The sequence below is a fragment of the Protomyctophum parallelum genome (genome assembly GCF_964188405.1).
Source record: "Protomyctophum parallelum genome assembly, chromosome: 5".
NCBI classification, from domain to species: Eukaryota; Metazoa; Chordata; class Actinopteri; order Myctophiformes; family Myctophidae; genus Protomyctophum; species Protomyctophum parallelum.
In genome coordinates this window covers 50,599,786-50,611,936 of record NC_139702.1, presented here as the reverse complement: position 1 = coordinate 50,611,936, position 12,151 = coordinate 50,599,786, and the positions used below count along the sequence as shown (strand labels likewise).

The following is a 12,151-nucleotide window of genomic DNA, read 5'->3' as shown; positions in this document are numbered from 1 at the left end:
CTGCTGTCTACTGTCTACTGTCTACTGTCTGCTGTCTGCTGTCTACTGTCTACTGTCTACTGTCTGCTGTCACTCCATTCCTCCCTCTACTGTCTACTGTCTGCTGTCTGCTGTCTGCTGTCTACTGTCTACTGTCTACTGTCTGCTGTCTGCTGTCCACTGTCTGCTGTCTGTCTACTGTCTGCTGTCTACTGTCTGCTGTCTGTCTACTGTCTGTCTGCTGTCTACTGTCTGCTGTCTGCTGTCACTCCATCCCTCCCTCTACTGTCTGTTGTCTGCTGTCTACTGTCTACTGTCTACTGTCTGTCTACTGTCTGCTGTCTGCTGTCCACTGTCTACTGTCTGTCTACTGTCTGCTGTCTACTGTCTGCTGTCTGTCTACTGTCTACTGTCTACTGTCTGTCTGCTGTCTACTGTCTGCCTGTCTGCTGTCACTCCATCCCTCCCTCTACTGTCTGCTGTCTGCTGTCTGCTGTCTACTGTCACTCCATCCCTCCCTCTACTGTCTACTGTCTACTGTCTGTCTACTGTCTGCTGGCTACTGTCTGCTGTCTGCTGTCTGCTGTCTGCTGTCTACTGTCTACTGTCTGCTGTCTGCTGTCTACTGTCTACTGTCTGCTGTCTACTGTCTACTGTCACTCCATCCCTCCCTCTACTGTCTGCTGTCTGCTGTCTGCTGTCTACTGTCTACTGTCTGCTGTCTACTGTCTGCTGTCACTCCATCCATCCCTCCCTCTACTGTCTACTGTCTACTGTCTGCTGTCACTCCATCCCTCCCTCTACTGTCTACTGTCTGCTGTCTGCTGTCTGCTGTCTGCTGTCTGCTGTCTAATGTCACTCCATCCCTCCCTCTACTGTCTGCTGTCTACTGTCTACTGTCTGCTGTCTACTGTCTACTGTCTACTGTCTACTGTCTGCTGTCTGCTGTCTGCTGTCTACTGTCTACTGTCACTCCATCCCTCCCTCTACTGTCTGTGAGTCTGTCACTCCATCCCTCCCTCTAGATTCAAGATTCAATAATTTATTTGCCATGTCAACAAGTTGATAGGAATTTGTCTTGGTTCATACTCAACATATACAGACAACCATAGATACACAAACAAGAAGGACAATACAATACAAAAACCAGCAGCATAGGAAATTACATTCCGTTTTTTTTAAAGTAGATATGCATATATCTATGAGTTCAGATGTCTAATGGCTACGGGGTAAGTGCTATCCCTGAAGCGACATGTTGAGCTCTGGATACTTCCATATCTCCTGCCTGATGGGAGGAGATTGAAGAGGTGATGTGCAGGATGGGAGTTGTCTGCAATGATTTTATTTGCCTTCCTAATTATTCTGATGGAATAAAGTGAGGAATGTGTAGGGAGGCTACATCCTATGTTTTTTGATGCGCGACGTACTACTCTTTCCAGCTTTGATTTGTCTTGAGAGGTTGTGTGACCAAACCAGACAAGCATGGAGAAGGTGAGAACACTTTCAATAGTGGCCCTGTAGAAGTGAGTCATGGCTGCTTGGCTGACTTTAAACTTCTTAAGCTGCCGCAGGAAATAGAGACGCTGGTGTGATTTACCTATTATGAGACTGGTGTTAAGATCCCATGATAAGGATTCATGGATGGTGGTCCCGAGGAACCGGAAGGAGGAAACTCTTTCTACCTCTTCCCCATTGATGAAGAGGGGGGGGGAGTCGACTCGATATCTTTTTCCTAAAATCTATAAACATCTCTTTGGTTTTAGAGATGTTTAGAATCAAGTTGTAACTCTCACACCATCTCACCAGCTCCTCTACTGCTCTGCGGTAGTCGGTTTCAACCTCGTTGGTAATAAGACCTACTAAAGATGTGTCATCAGCAAACTTATACATCATAACTGTACTAAAGTGAGATTGACAGAAATGAGTGTATAATGAGTAGAGAAGTGGAGAAAGGACGCACCCCTGGGGGCCCCCAGTGTTTAGGAGCCTCGACAGCGAGACGAGATCACCTATTTTGACCACCTGTTTCCTGTCACATAGAAAATTAAAGATCCATTTACTTAGATGTGTGCTGACGCCTAGCTCCTGTAGGGTTGAGATCAGCTTCCCAGGCACTATTGTATTAAATGCGGAGCTGAAGTCAACAAAAAGTACACGAGCATACATAGGTGGATCTGGATTCTAGGTGTTGGGTAATAGTGTGCAGACAGAGGGATACTGCATCATCTACACTCCTATTTGCTCTGTAGGCAAATTGGTGGGGATCTAGTGCTATGCTGGACAGGCGTTTACAGACCAGTCGCTCAAAGACTTTCATAATGACAGATGTTAGGGCAACAGGCCTATAGTCATTAAGACAGGTGATATTATTTTTCTTTGGGACGGGAATGATAACCGCAGATTTAAAGCAAGCAGGCACAGTGCAGAGTTCAAGTGACCAGTTGAAAATGGAAGTGAGGACAGGTGCTACTGTCTGCTACTGTCTGTAAGTCTGTCACTCCATCCCTCCCTCTACTGTCTGTAAGTCTGTTACAGTGAGTCTGTTACAGTGAGTCTGTTACAGTGAGTCTGTTACAGTGAGTCTGTTGTCTGTTACAGTGAGTCTGTTACAGTGAGTCTGTTACAGTGAGTCTGTTAGTGAGTCTGTTAGTGAGTCTGTTACAGTGAGTCTGTTACAGTGAGTCTGTTACAGTGAGTCTGTTACAGTGAGTCTGTTACAGTGAGTCTGTTAGTCAGTCTGTTACAGTGAGTCTGTTACAGTGAGTCTGTTAGTGAGTCTGTTACAGTGAGTCTGTTAGTCAGTCTGTTAGTCAGTCTGTTACAGTGAGTCTGTTACAGTGAGTCTGTTACAGTGAGTCTGTTACAGTGAGTCTGTTAGTCAGTCTGTTAGTCAGTCTGTTAGTCAGTCTGTTAGTCAGTCTGTTACAGTGAGTCTGTTACAGTGAGTCTGTTACAGTGAGTCTGTTACAGTGAGTCTGTTACAGTGAGTCTGTTAGTCAGTCTGTTAGTCAGTCTGTTAGTCAGTCTGTTACAGTGAGTCTGTTACAGTGAGTCTGTTACAGTGAGTCTGTTACAGTGAGTCTGTTACAGTGAGTCTGTTACAGTGTTTTTATGAGTGGGAAGCTAGTGGGAACTAGAACTATGTAAAAAGCCACCAGTCCTCCTGGGAAAGATTGTAGAATGCGCCCTCTGGGACGTGTCTGGCAGAATGCCCCCCCCCCCTAGACTCAAGCAAGAATGCATACATATTAATAATAGAATCAATTCTACAACACAAAAAAGAGAGAAAGATTTTGTAAAAAACCTGAAAACCACAATCAGCAGGCAATAACAATAAACAGGAGGAGTAGCAGATATTATTTATTTACTTGAACCTGACCTGAGCTCGATTCTACAAAATGCCGTCGTTCTCAAACGTTTTCATGTCAAGGACCCCCAAACATATCTGTATTTGGACCCCCAAACATATCTGTATTTGGACCCCCAAACATATCTGTATTTGGACCCCCAAACATATCTGTATTTGGACCCCCAAACATATCTGTATTTGGCCGCCGACCCCCATCTGAAAATATGTAGTTCCATGCAGGGACCCCTCCAGAAGCAAAGATCTGACTTAAAACGTCTGCTCTGAAAGAATATATATTCAAAGATGTGTGCTGCATTTTCACGATTTTTCAAAAATAGCAGACCTACAAGCTGAGCTTGTATAGATCTGCTATTTTTCCATATAGCTAAAGTATAACATAATGCTTTAAAACACCAAAAGGGGTTCCCGTTCAGGTTAATCTCATGTCAAATCCACATGCACAGCTGATCCTTTGATGATTTGATGATCAACTACTGTATTTCCTGTTATGTGGAAAGTACAGTATAAGTGGACTTTTCCTGCAGTGACACTCCCCCATGTAAAGCCCTAGTGAGCTCAGGATCCCCCCTCCCCCCCCCCCCCACCGTCTCTGTTATGTCACTGTCAACACATCGTTCTTCCTGGGTATGCTGAAGACTGATGGAGTCACAGTTTTTGGTACAAAAGTAACAGATCTTCGGCTGGAAAATGTGTTGACGTGTTGTTGCGTATATATACATTTGTAGCAACCATTTTTGGAAAGTATATACTTTTCCGATACTTCTGGGCCCTATTCCCTATTCCCTTCCTTCGCAGGTGTTACCGATGATGCAAATGAGAGCTCTGTTCCGTTAGTAGTGTGAACTAAGTGGTTCTGAAACTTTGTCATTTCAAGGACCCACACATAACTCTTACCTACGGGTCCATTTGGTTCCATTAGTACACTCTCAGGCCATTTGTAACCCACTCAAGGACACTTTGAGACCCACTGGGTGTAGCAGAGTGTTTCCAGTGAGCCTACATGCACAACAGCAGCAGCACCCTGACTCTGTTTGACCAGAATGGAACAGAGCCTTCATTAGCATCATTAACACTGACTCTGTTTGGCCAGAATGGAACAGAGCCTTCATTAGCATCATTAACACTGACTCTGTTTGACCAGAATGGAACAGAGCCTTCATTGGCATCATTAACACTGACTCTGTTTGACCAGAATGGAACAGAGCCTTCATTAGCATCATTAACACTGACTCTGTTTGACCAGAATGGAACAGAGCCTTCATTAGCATCATTAACACGGACTCTGTTTGACCAGAATGGAACAGAGCCTCCATTAGCATCATTAACACTGACTCTGTTTGACCAGAATGGAACAGAGCCTTCATTAGCATCATTAACACTGACTCTGTTTGACCAGAATGGAACAGAGCCTTCATTAGCATCATTAACACTGACTCTGTTTGACCAGAATGGAACAGAGCCTTCATTAGCATCATTAACGCTGACTCTGTTTGACCAGAATGGAACAGAGCCTTCATTAGCATCATTAACGCTGACTCTGTTTGGCCAGAATGGAACAGAGCCTCCATTAGCATCATTAACACTGACTCTGTTTGACCAGAATGGAACAGAGCCTCCATTAGCATCATTAACACTGACTCTGTTTGACCAGAATAGAACAGAGCCTCCATTAGCATCATTAAGACTGACTCTGTTTGACCAGAATGGAACAGAGCCTCCATTAGCATCATTAACACTGACTCTGTTTGACCAGAATGGAACAGAGCCTTCATTAGCAAACAGAGCCTCCATTAGCATCATTAACACTGACTCTGTTTGACCAGAATGGAACAGAGCCTTCATTAGCATCATTAACACTGACTCTGTTTGACCAGAATAGAACAGAGCCTTCATTAGCATCATTAACACTGACTCTGTTTGACCAGAATGGAACAGAGCCTTCATTAGCATCATTAACACTGACTCTGTTTGAGGGAAGGGGCCCAAAGTTCTTTCCAAAATGCCGTATGTGTCGATTAGCTCTGGTCCATAGCCTTAAGGACCAGAGCTATGGGTCCATTAGCTCTGGTCCATAGCCTTAAGGACCAGAGCTATGGGCCCATTAGCTCTGGTCCATAGCCTTAAAGGAGAATTCCATACTAAAAGGCTTTCTTACCTTTCTTTGTAGTTGTTACGTCCCCACCAAAGAGGTCCAGGTGTTTTTTGTGCAAAAGCTCCTTATTGGCTATTTCCCCTACCATAAGCCCTAAATGAATTGCATTGAATTGAATGGGAATTGAATGGGGCTATGGGGTGTTGTGCTAATTCGCTTATTTCCATCGCTCAAAATTATAATTTCTTTGTATATATCCTCTCTTCATAATGTAAATAATATCCCAAGCGGCACACTTTACTACTTCTTTCAATGGAAATAAGTGAACTAGCATAACACCCCATAGCCCCATTCAATTCCCATTCAATGCAATGCAATTCATTTAGGGCTTATGGTAGGGAAAATAGCCAATAAAGAGTTTTTGCACAAAAAAACACCTGGACCTCTTTGGTGGGGACGTAACAACTACAAAGAAAGGTAAGAAAGATAAGAAAGCATTCTAGCATGGAATTCTCCTTTAAGGACTGAACAAGAGCTATGGGTCGATGAAAGTGCCCCTTTTAACACCATGAGTGAGTATACTGTTGCAGTGAGAAGATGGTCAAATGAATGGAAATTATTTAAAAATATATATATTTCAGAAAGATCTAAACCTCAACATGTGAAAAAGGCATGAAGGTACTTCCATGGCCTATTGGCAGCATGCACAACAACAAGAAATTATTTTGAGGCACTGATTGGTTGCTTGTGGTGGTTTGCGAGATTAGCCCTGCAGGCCTGGAGAAGCAAACAGACCCTCTTCTAGTCTAGAGTAGTACTTTATACTAGGTAATATTCTTAACTTATATTAATTTCACATCCTACCCGCTTTGCATTATTCTTTCCCCATTCTGAATCCCCATGGACTTTTTTTTTAAATGGCGTCAAATGTGTTCCAAAAATAAACAAATGATCCCGACGGTTTCATTGCGAGAAATTGCCGCTAATGTTACCGTCGCCAAATTAGTAACATTTTCACTAGAAACAGACTGTATATCAAATAAGAGTGACTGTAGTAAACGATACAGAGACACCTCCCTGACAATATAACGATACAGAGACACCTCCCTGACAATATAACGATACAGAGACACCTCCCTGACAATATAACGATACAGAGACACCTCCCTGACAATATAACGATACAGAGACACCTCCCTGACAATATAACGATACAGAGACACCTCCCTGACCATATAACGATACAGAGACACCTCCCTGACAATATAACGATACAGAGACACCTCCCTGACAATATAACGATACAGAGACACCTCCCTGACAATATAACGATACAGAGACACCTCCCTGACAATATAACGATACAGAGACACCTCCCTGACAATATAACGACACAGAGACACCTCCCTGACCATATAACGATACAGAGACACCTCCCTGACAATATAACGACACAGAGACACCTCCCTGACAATATAACGATACAGAGACACCTCCCTGACAATATAACGATACAGAGACACCTCCCTGACAATATAACGACACAGAGACACATCCCTGACAATATAACGACGCAGAGACACCTCCCTGACAATATAACAACACAGAGACACCTCCCTGACAATATAACGACGCAGAGACACCTCCCTGACAATATAACGACACAGAGACACCTCCCTGACAATATAACGATGCAGAGACACCTCCCTGACAATATAACGATACAGAGACACCTCCCTGACCATATAACGATACAGAGACACCTCCCTGACAATATAACGATACAGAGACACCTCCCTGACAATATAACGATACAGAGACACCTCCCTGACAATATAACGACACAGAGACACCTCCCTGACAATATAACGACGCAGAGACACCTCCCTGACAATATAACGACACAGAGACACCTCCCTGACAATATAACGATGCAGAGACACCTCCCTGACAATATAACGATGCAGAGACACCTCCCTGACCATATAACGATACAGAGACACCTCCCTGACAATATAACGATGCAGAGACACCTCCCTGACAATATAACGATACAGAGACACCTCCCTGACAATATAACGACACAGAGACACCTCCCTGACAATATAACGATACAGAGACACCTCCCTGACAATATAACGTCACAGAGACACCTCCCTGACCATATAACGATACAGAGACACCTCCCTGACAATATAACGACACAGAGACACCTCCCTGACAATATAACGATACAGAGACACCTCCCTGACAATATAACGATACAGAGACACCTCCCTGACAATATAACGATGCAGAGACACCTCCCTGACAATATAACGATACAGAGACACCTCCCTGACAATATAACGACACAGAGACACCTCCCTGACAATATAACGATACAGAGACACCTCCCTGACAATATAACGATACAGAGACACCTCCCTGACAATATAACGATACAGAGACACCTCCCTGACAATATAACGATACAGAGACACCTCCCTGACAATATAACGATGCAGAGACACCTCCCTGACAATATAACGATACAGAGACACCTCCCTGACAACATAACGATACAGAGACACCTCCCTGACAATATAACGACACAGAGACACCTCCCTGACAATATAACGACACAGAGACACCTCCCTGACCATATAACGATACAGACACCTCCTTGACAATATAACGACACAGAGACACCTCCCTGACAATATAACGATACAGAGACACCTCCCTGACAATATAACGATACAGAGACACCTCCCTGACAATATAACGATACAGAGACACCTCCCTGACAATATAACGACACAGAGACACCTCCCTGACAATATAACGATACAGAGACACCTCCCTGACAATATAACGACACAGAGACACCTCCCTGACAATATAACGACACAGAGACACCTCCCTGACAATATAACGACACAGAGACACCTCCCTGACAATATAACGATACAGAGACACCTCCCTGGCGATATAACGATACAGAGACACCTCCCCGATCGCAAAGACAGTTTGTTTATTTTTGGACCACAATGCTTATTATATGAGACGATTCTGAGATGACCCAATGAGAAATTACCCATAGAGAAATGACCTCTGTGTGACCCAGGGGACGAGCGAGTGACGTCAGGACTTTGGTAGTCAATAAGCAAGGCCTAGCTGGAAGCCAATCCTATGTCAATGCATAATACTAGCTATAACAGTGGTTTTCAACCAGTGGTCTAGGGGCCACCAGTGGTCCTTGAGGGGGTTCCAGGTGGTCCCCAGCTAAACGATGGAGAGTTTGCATCAAATGGACCATTGAGTCTTGAGAGCGTTAACGCTCTCAAGAGTTAAAGTATTGTTAAACATCTGCATTTCTTCATTTACAAGAAGTCTTACACAATTAGAGTAATTGTGATTTCCTCCTAAATTTGTACCACATCAATACAGGATGGAATTGTGGACAAAAATCCTATTCAATGACAACAAAATATTCGTTGGTTTTTGGTCTGAGAGGCTAAATGTCATCAAACGGTGGTCTGTGGCTCACTCACATGCCCAATAAATAAATAATCTGGCCTTGATATTGAAAAGTGTTGAAATCCACTGCTCTATAAAGATACAGTTTACTGTAAGGCCTGTACGACACGGACACGGATCTGCTTTTAGAAAATCCTATTTAATCAGCAAACCAAACAATCACCAGCCATGATATTTTGACGGGTCGCTGCTTTTCTTTTGACGACACTAGTATAGGCTACATGCTGCAGCAAAATGTTAGTCGTGTTTGCTGATTCAATATTTATAAAAGAAAGAAAGATCCGTGTGCTTTTTCTGTGTCTACGGATTTAGTCCTTCATGCACACATAGACATCAAAGGGGGCTTCAGCCCCTTGCCCTTTTACCCGTCTGTAAAACAACTGCCCTTTTCCAGACCTCGAGTGCAGCGTTTACTACACGGTGAAAGAAATGCAAATGCCACTCCTTCCTTTCCATGCCAGCATTGAACATGAAGTCATTGAACATTCAGGAGAATTGCTTTTTTCCCCAAAGTCTCCTGAACGTGAACACAGTATTCGAAAATAGCAGATCTACAAGCTCTCAACGCGTCGCGCTGCGACGCGTTGAGAGCTTGTAGATCTGCCATTTTCGCTATTTTTGTCCAAAAGTGCAATCTCTATATGGGATTTCAGCCCCGTCCCTGGTCCTTCTAATGCCTGATCTATACCTGCTTTGCTCGCCTTAATCTGACATGTGTTGAAGGCTTGTAGATCTTGGGGTGTGACAAACGGGCGAAGTACCAAGTATGAATTCCCATTTTCAACAATGAACTCTGTCATTATTTATATTATTATATAATAATTATTATATTAACTCTGTCATTATTTATACCTTATATAGATAGAGTATTTATACCTTATATAGATAGAGTATTTATATACCTTATATAGATAGAGTTAATGCTGTGTGGAAATAAGTGAGTCATAAGGACAGGCTATCCAGAACATCATGAGTTGAATCTCCTATACTCCTATTGAATTGAATATGAAGTGCCCCAATGGAAACAAGTCATATAGGCTGTCTTGGGTTATGAATCCTCTCAGCAGACCTTATATTGAACTGCAATATTTCTGCAAAAACGTCATTAAACTCTGAAGTATCTACATTGTCTTGGTGAATATGTGAGTGTGCTTTAATACTGTCTAGGAGCAGCAACAGACAATAATGTATAAAAAAAGAGGGGGACGAGTCAAAAAGCTTTTTGAGACATTCAACGCTGACCTGAACCTCTAAAGACATCCCGATCATACTGACAGAATCAGGTGATATACCATGATCAACCTTTCAGATATCTGAAATGTGACGAGTTCTGGAAACGACAGTTCATTTCTGTCCTATTGAACTGTTCGTATAGATGCACAGACATATAGTGGAAACAACAGTTCATTTCTGTCCTATTGAACTGTTCGTATAAATGCACAGACATATAGTGGAAACGACAGTTCATTTCTGTCCTATTGAACTGTTCGTATAAATGCACAGACATATAGTGGAAACAACAGTTCATTTCTGTCCTATTGAACTGTTCGTATAAATGCACAGACATATAGTGGAAGCGACAGTTCATTTCTGTCCTATTGAACTGTTCGTATAAATGCACAGACATATAGTGGAAACAACAGTTCATTTCTGTCCTATTGAACTGTTCGTATAAATGCACAGACATATAGTGGAAACAACAGTTCATTTCTGTCCTATTGAACTGTTCGTATAGATGCACAGACATATAGTGGAAACAAACCGCAACAAACAAATTGATAATGATCAATAAGTCTATCCAACAAGCTCTATTACTGTAGGCTCTGGTGAATTGAATATTAAGGACCCCAATGGAAACAAGCCAATTATAGGCTTTCTTGGGTTTAAAATCCTCTTATCAAATAACCTTGTATTGAACTGTGCTTTTTTCCTGCAAACTGTTAATAAAGTATTAAATGAATCAAGGCTATAGCCGTCCTCTGCAATAAGGGTGATGTCATATTAAAATATAACTTTTAGAGTTTCTGATGATGGCATTTCACTGCAAACTATAAAAGCATTACATTCTCATGGCTTGTCCTCAGCTTAAACCAATAAACCCACACGATGTTCAGCAACACATGTCCATATTTGGAGAACAGGAAACTCCATGGTCAGACTATCAACATGCACTTCTCTCTCAGATAATAACCCACTTCCCTCTGTGAGATAGCCAGAAAGAAGCCAAGGGGAGAATATATATATATATATATATATATATATATATATATATATATATATAGGCCTACAGCCAAAAACAAGACCTGCTTCTCTGATCAGACATGCAACAGAGGGAAACGTTTTTTTGTGTGATTTTACTGTCAAACAGTCACTTCATATTTACACTGACAAAATCCCCCAAAAGTTGCAAAAACAATATGTGGAGTCAAGTGTATAGCCGGCATATCCAATCCATGCTGTAAACCATGTTTACCAAACACGAATGTTTGCAATGTTTAGGAAAAGGACATTTTGACCATTAGGCTATAATTATAAAGCTAAAATATTATGTTGCACTACAGGCCACAATTCTTTAAAAAAAAGGTTGTCCATCTTGTGCGTGACTGTGATTAGAGAAACCAAACGCAACAGGCGCTCAACTCAGTCCAGGATGCGCGTCTAGTCTGACCTGCCGTCTTTCTGTAGCCCAGGCTACAAGTGGCCTGTCGAGAGCAGCCAGACTTAAAGTGCATGCGTTCCAACATCACCACAAAGCGAACCGAACGAACGTCCGTAGCGTAAAGAGCGAATTATACTTACATAATAATCAGTGGTGGTGTTACTATCTGGTCAAGGGGGACTGCAGGTACTCCACAACACGCAGAACAGACCAAATGACCCTGATCAAATACGGGCTCTTACCATTTAAACCCAGAGGAGGGTGCATGTGTGGGCGGAGCTGTCAGACTAGACCCCTCCTCCCCTTTCAACTCTCATCCACAGAGGAGCCGTGCACGCGTCTGTCATCATCAGCATCCACCATGCGCACACACACACACACACACACACACACACACACACACACACACACACGCAGCTCACTGCGGCTGTGGTGGGAAAAGTAGCTGGCTACTCACTAAATTGTATGTTTTACTTTAATTAAAAGTAAAAGTACTTTAATAAGTAAAAGTACCCAATGCTGCAATGTA

At 42.7% G+C, this 12,151-nt stretch overlaps 1 protein-coding gene across 4 annotated transcripts in view; it reads right to left on the bottom strand.

Moving 5' to 3' along the window:
* LOC310859340 (myosin-11-like) overlaps positions 1-11,779 on the bottom strand; it is a 114,557-nt gene extending 102,778 nt beyond the window's left edge. For all 4 annotated transcript variants that reach the window (XM_083765814.1, XM_083765815.1, XM_083765817.1 and 1 more), the window contains exon 1: positions 11,763-11,779. The gene's annotated coding sequence lies outside the window, so the exon portion shown is untranslated. The remainder of the gene's footprint in view (positions 1-11,762) is intronic.
* Positions 11,780-12,151: the final 372 nt, after the last annotated feature.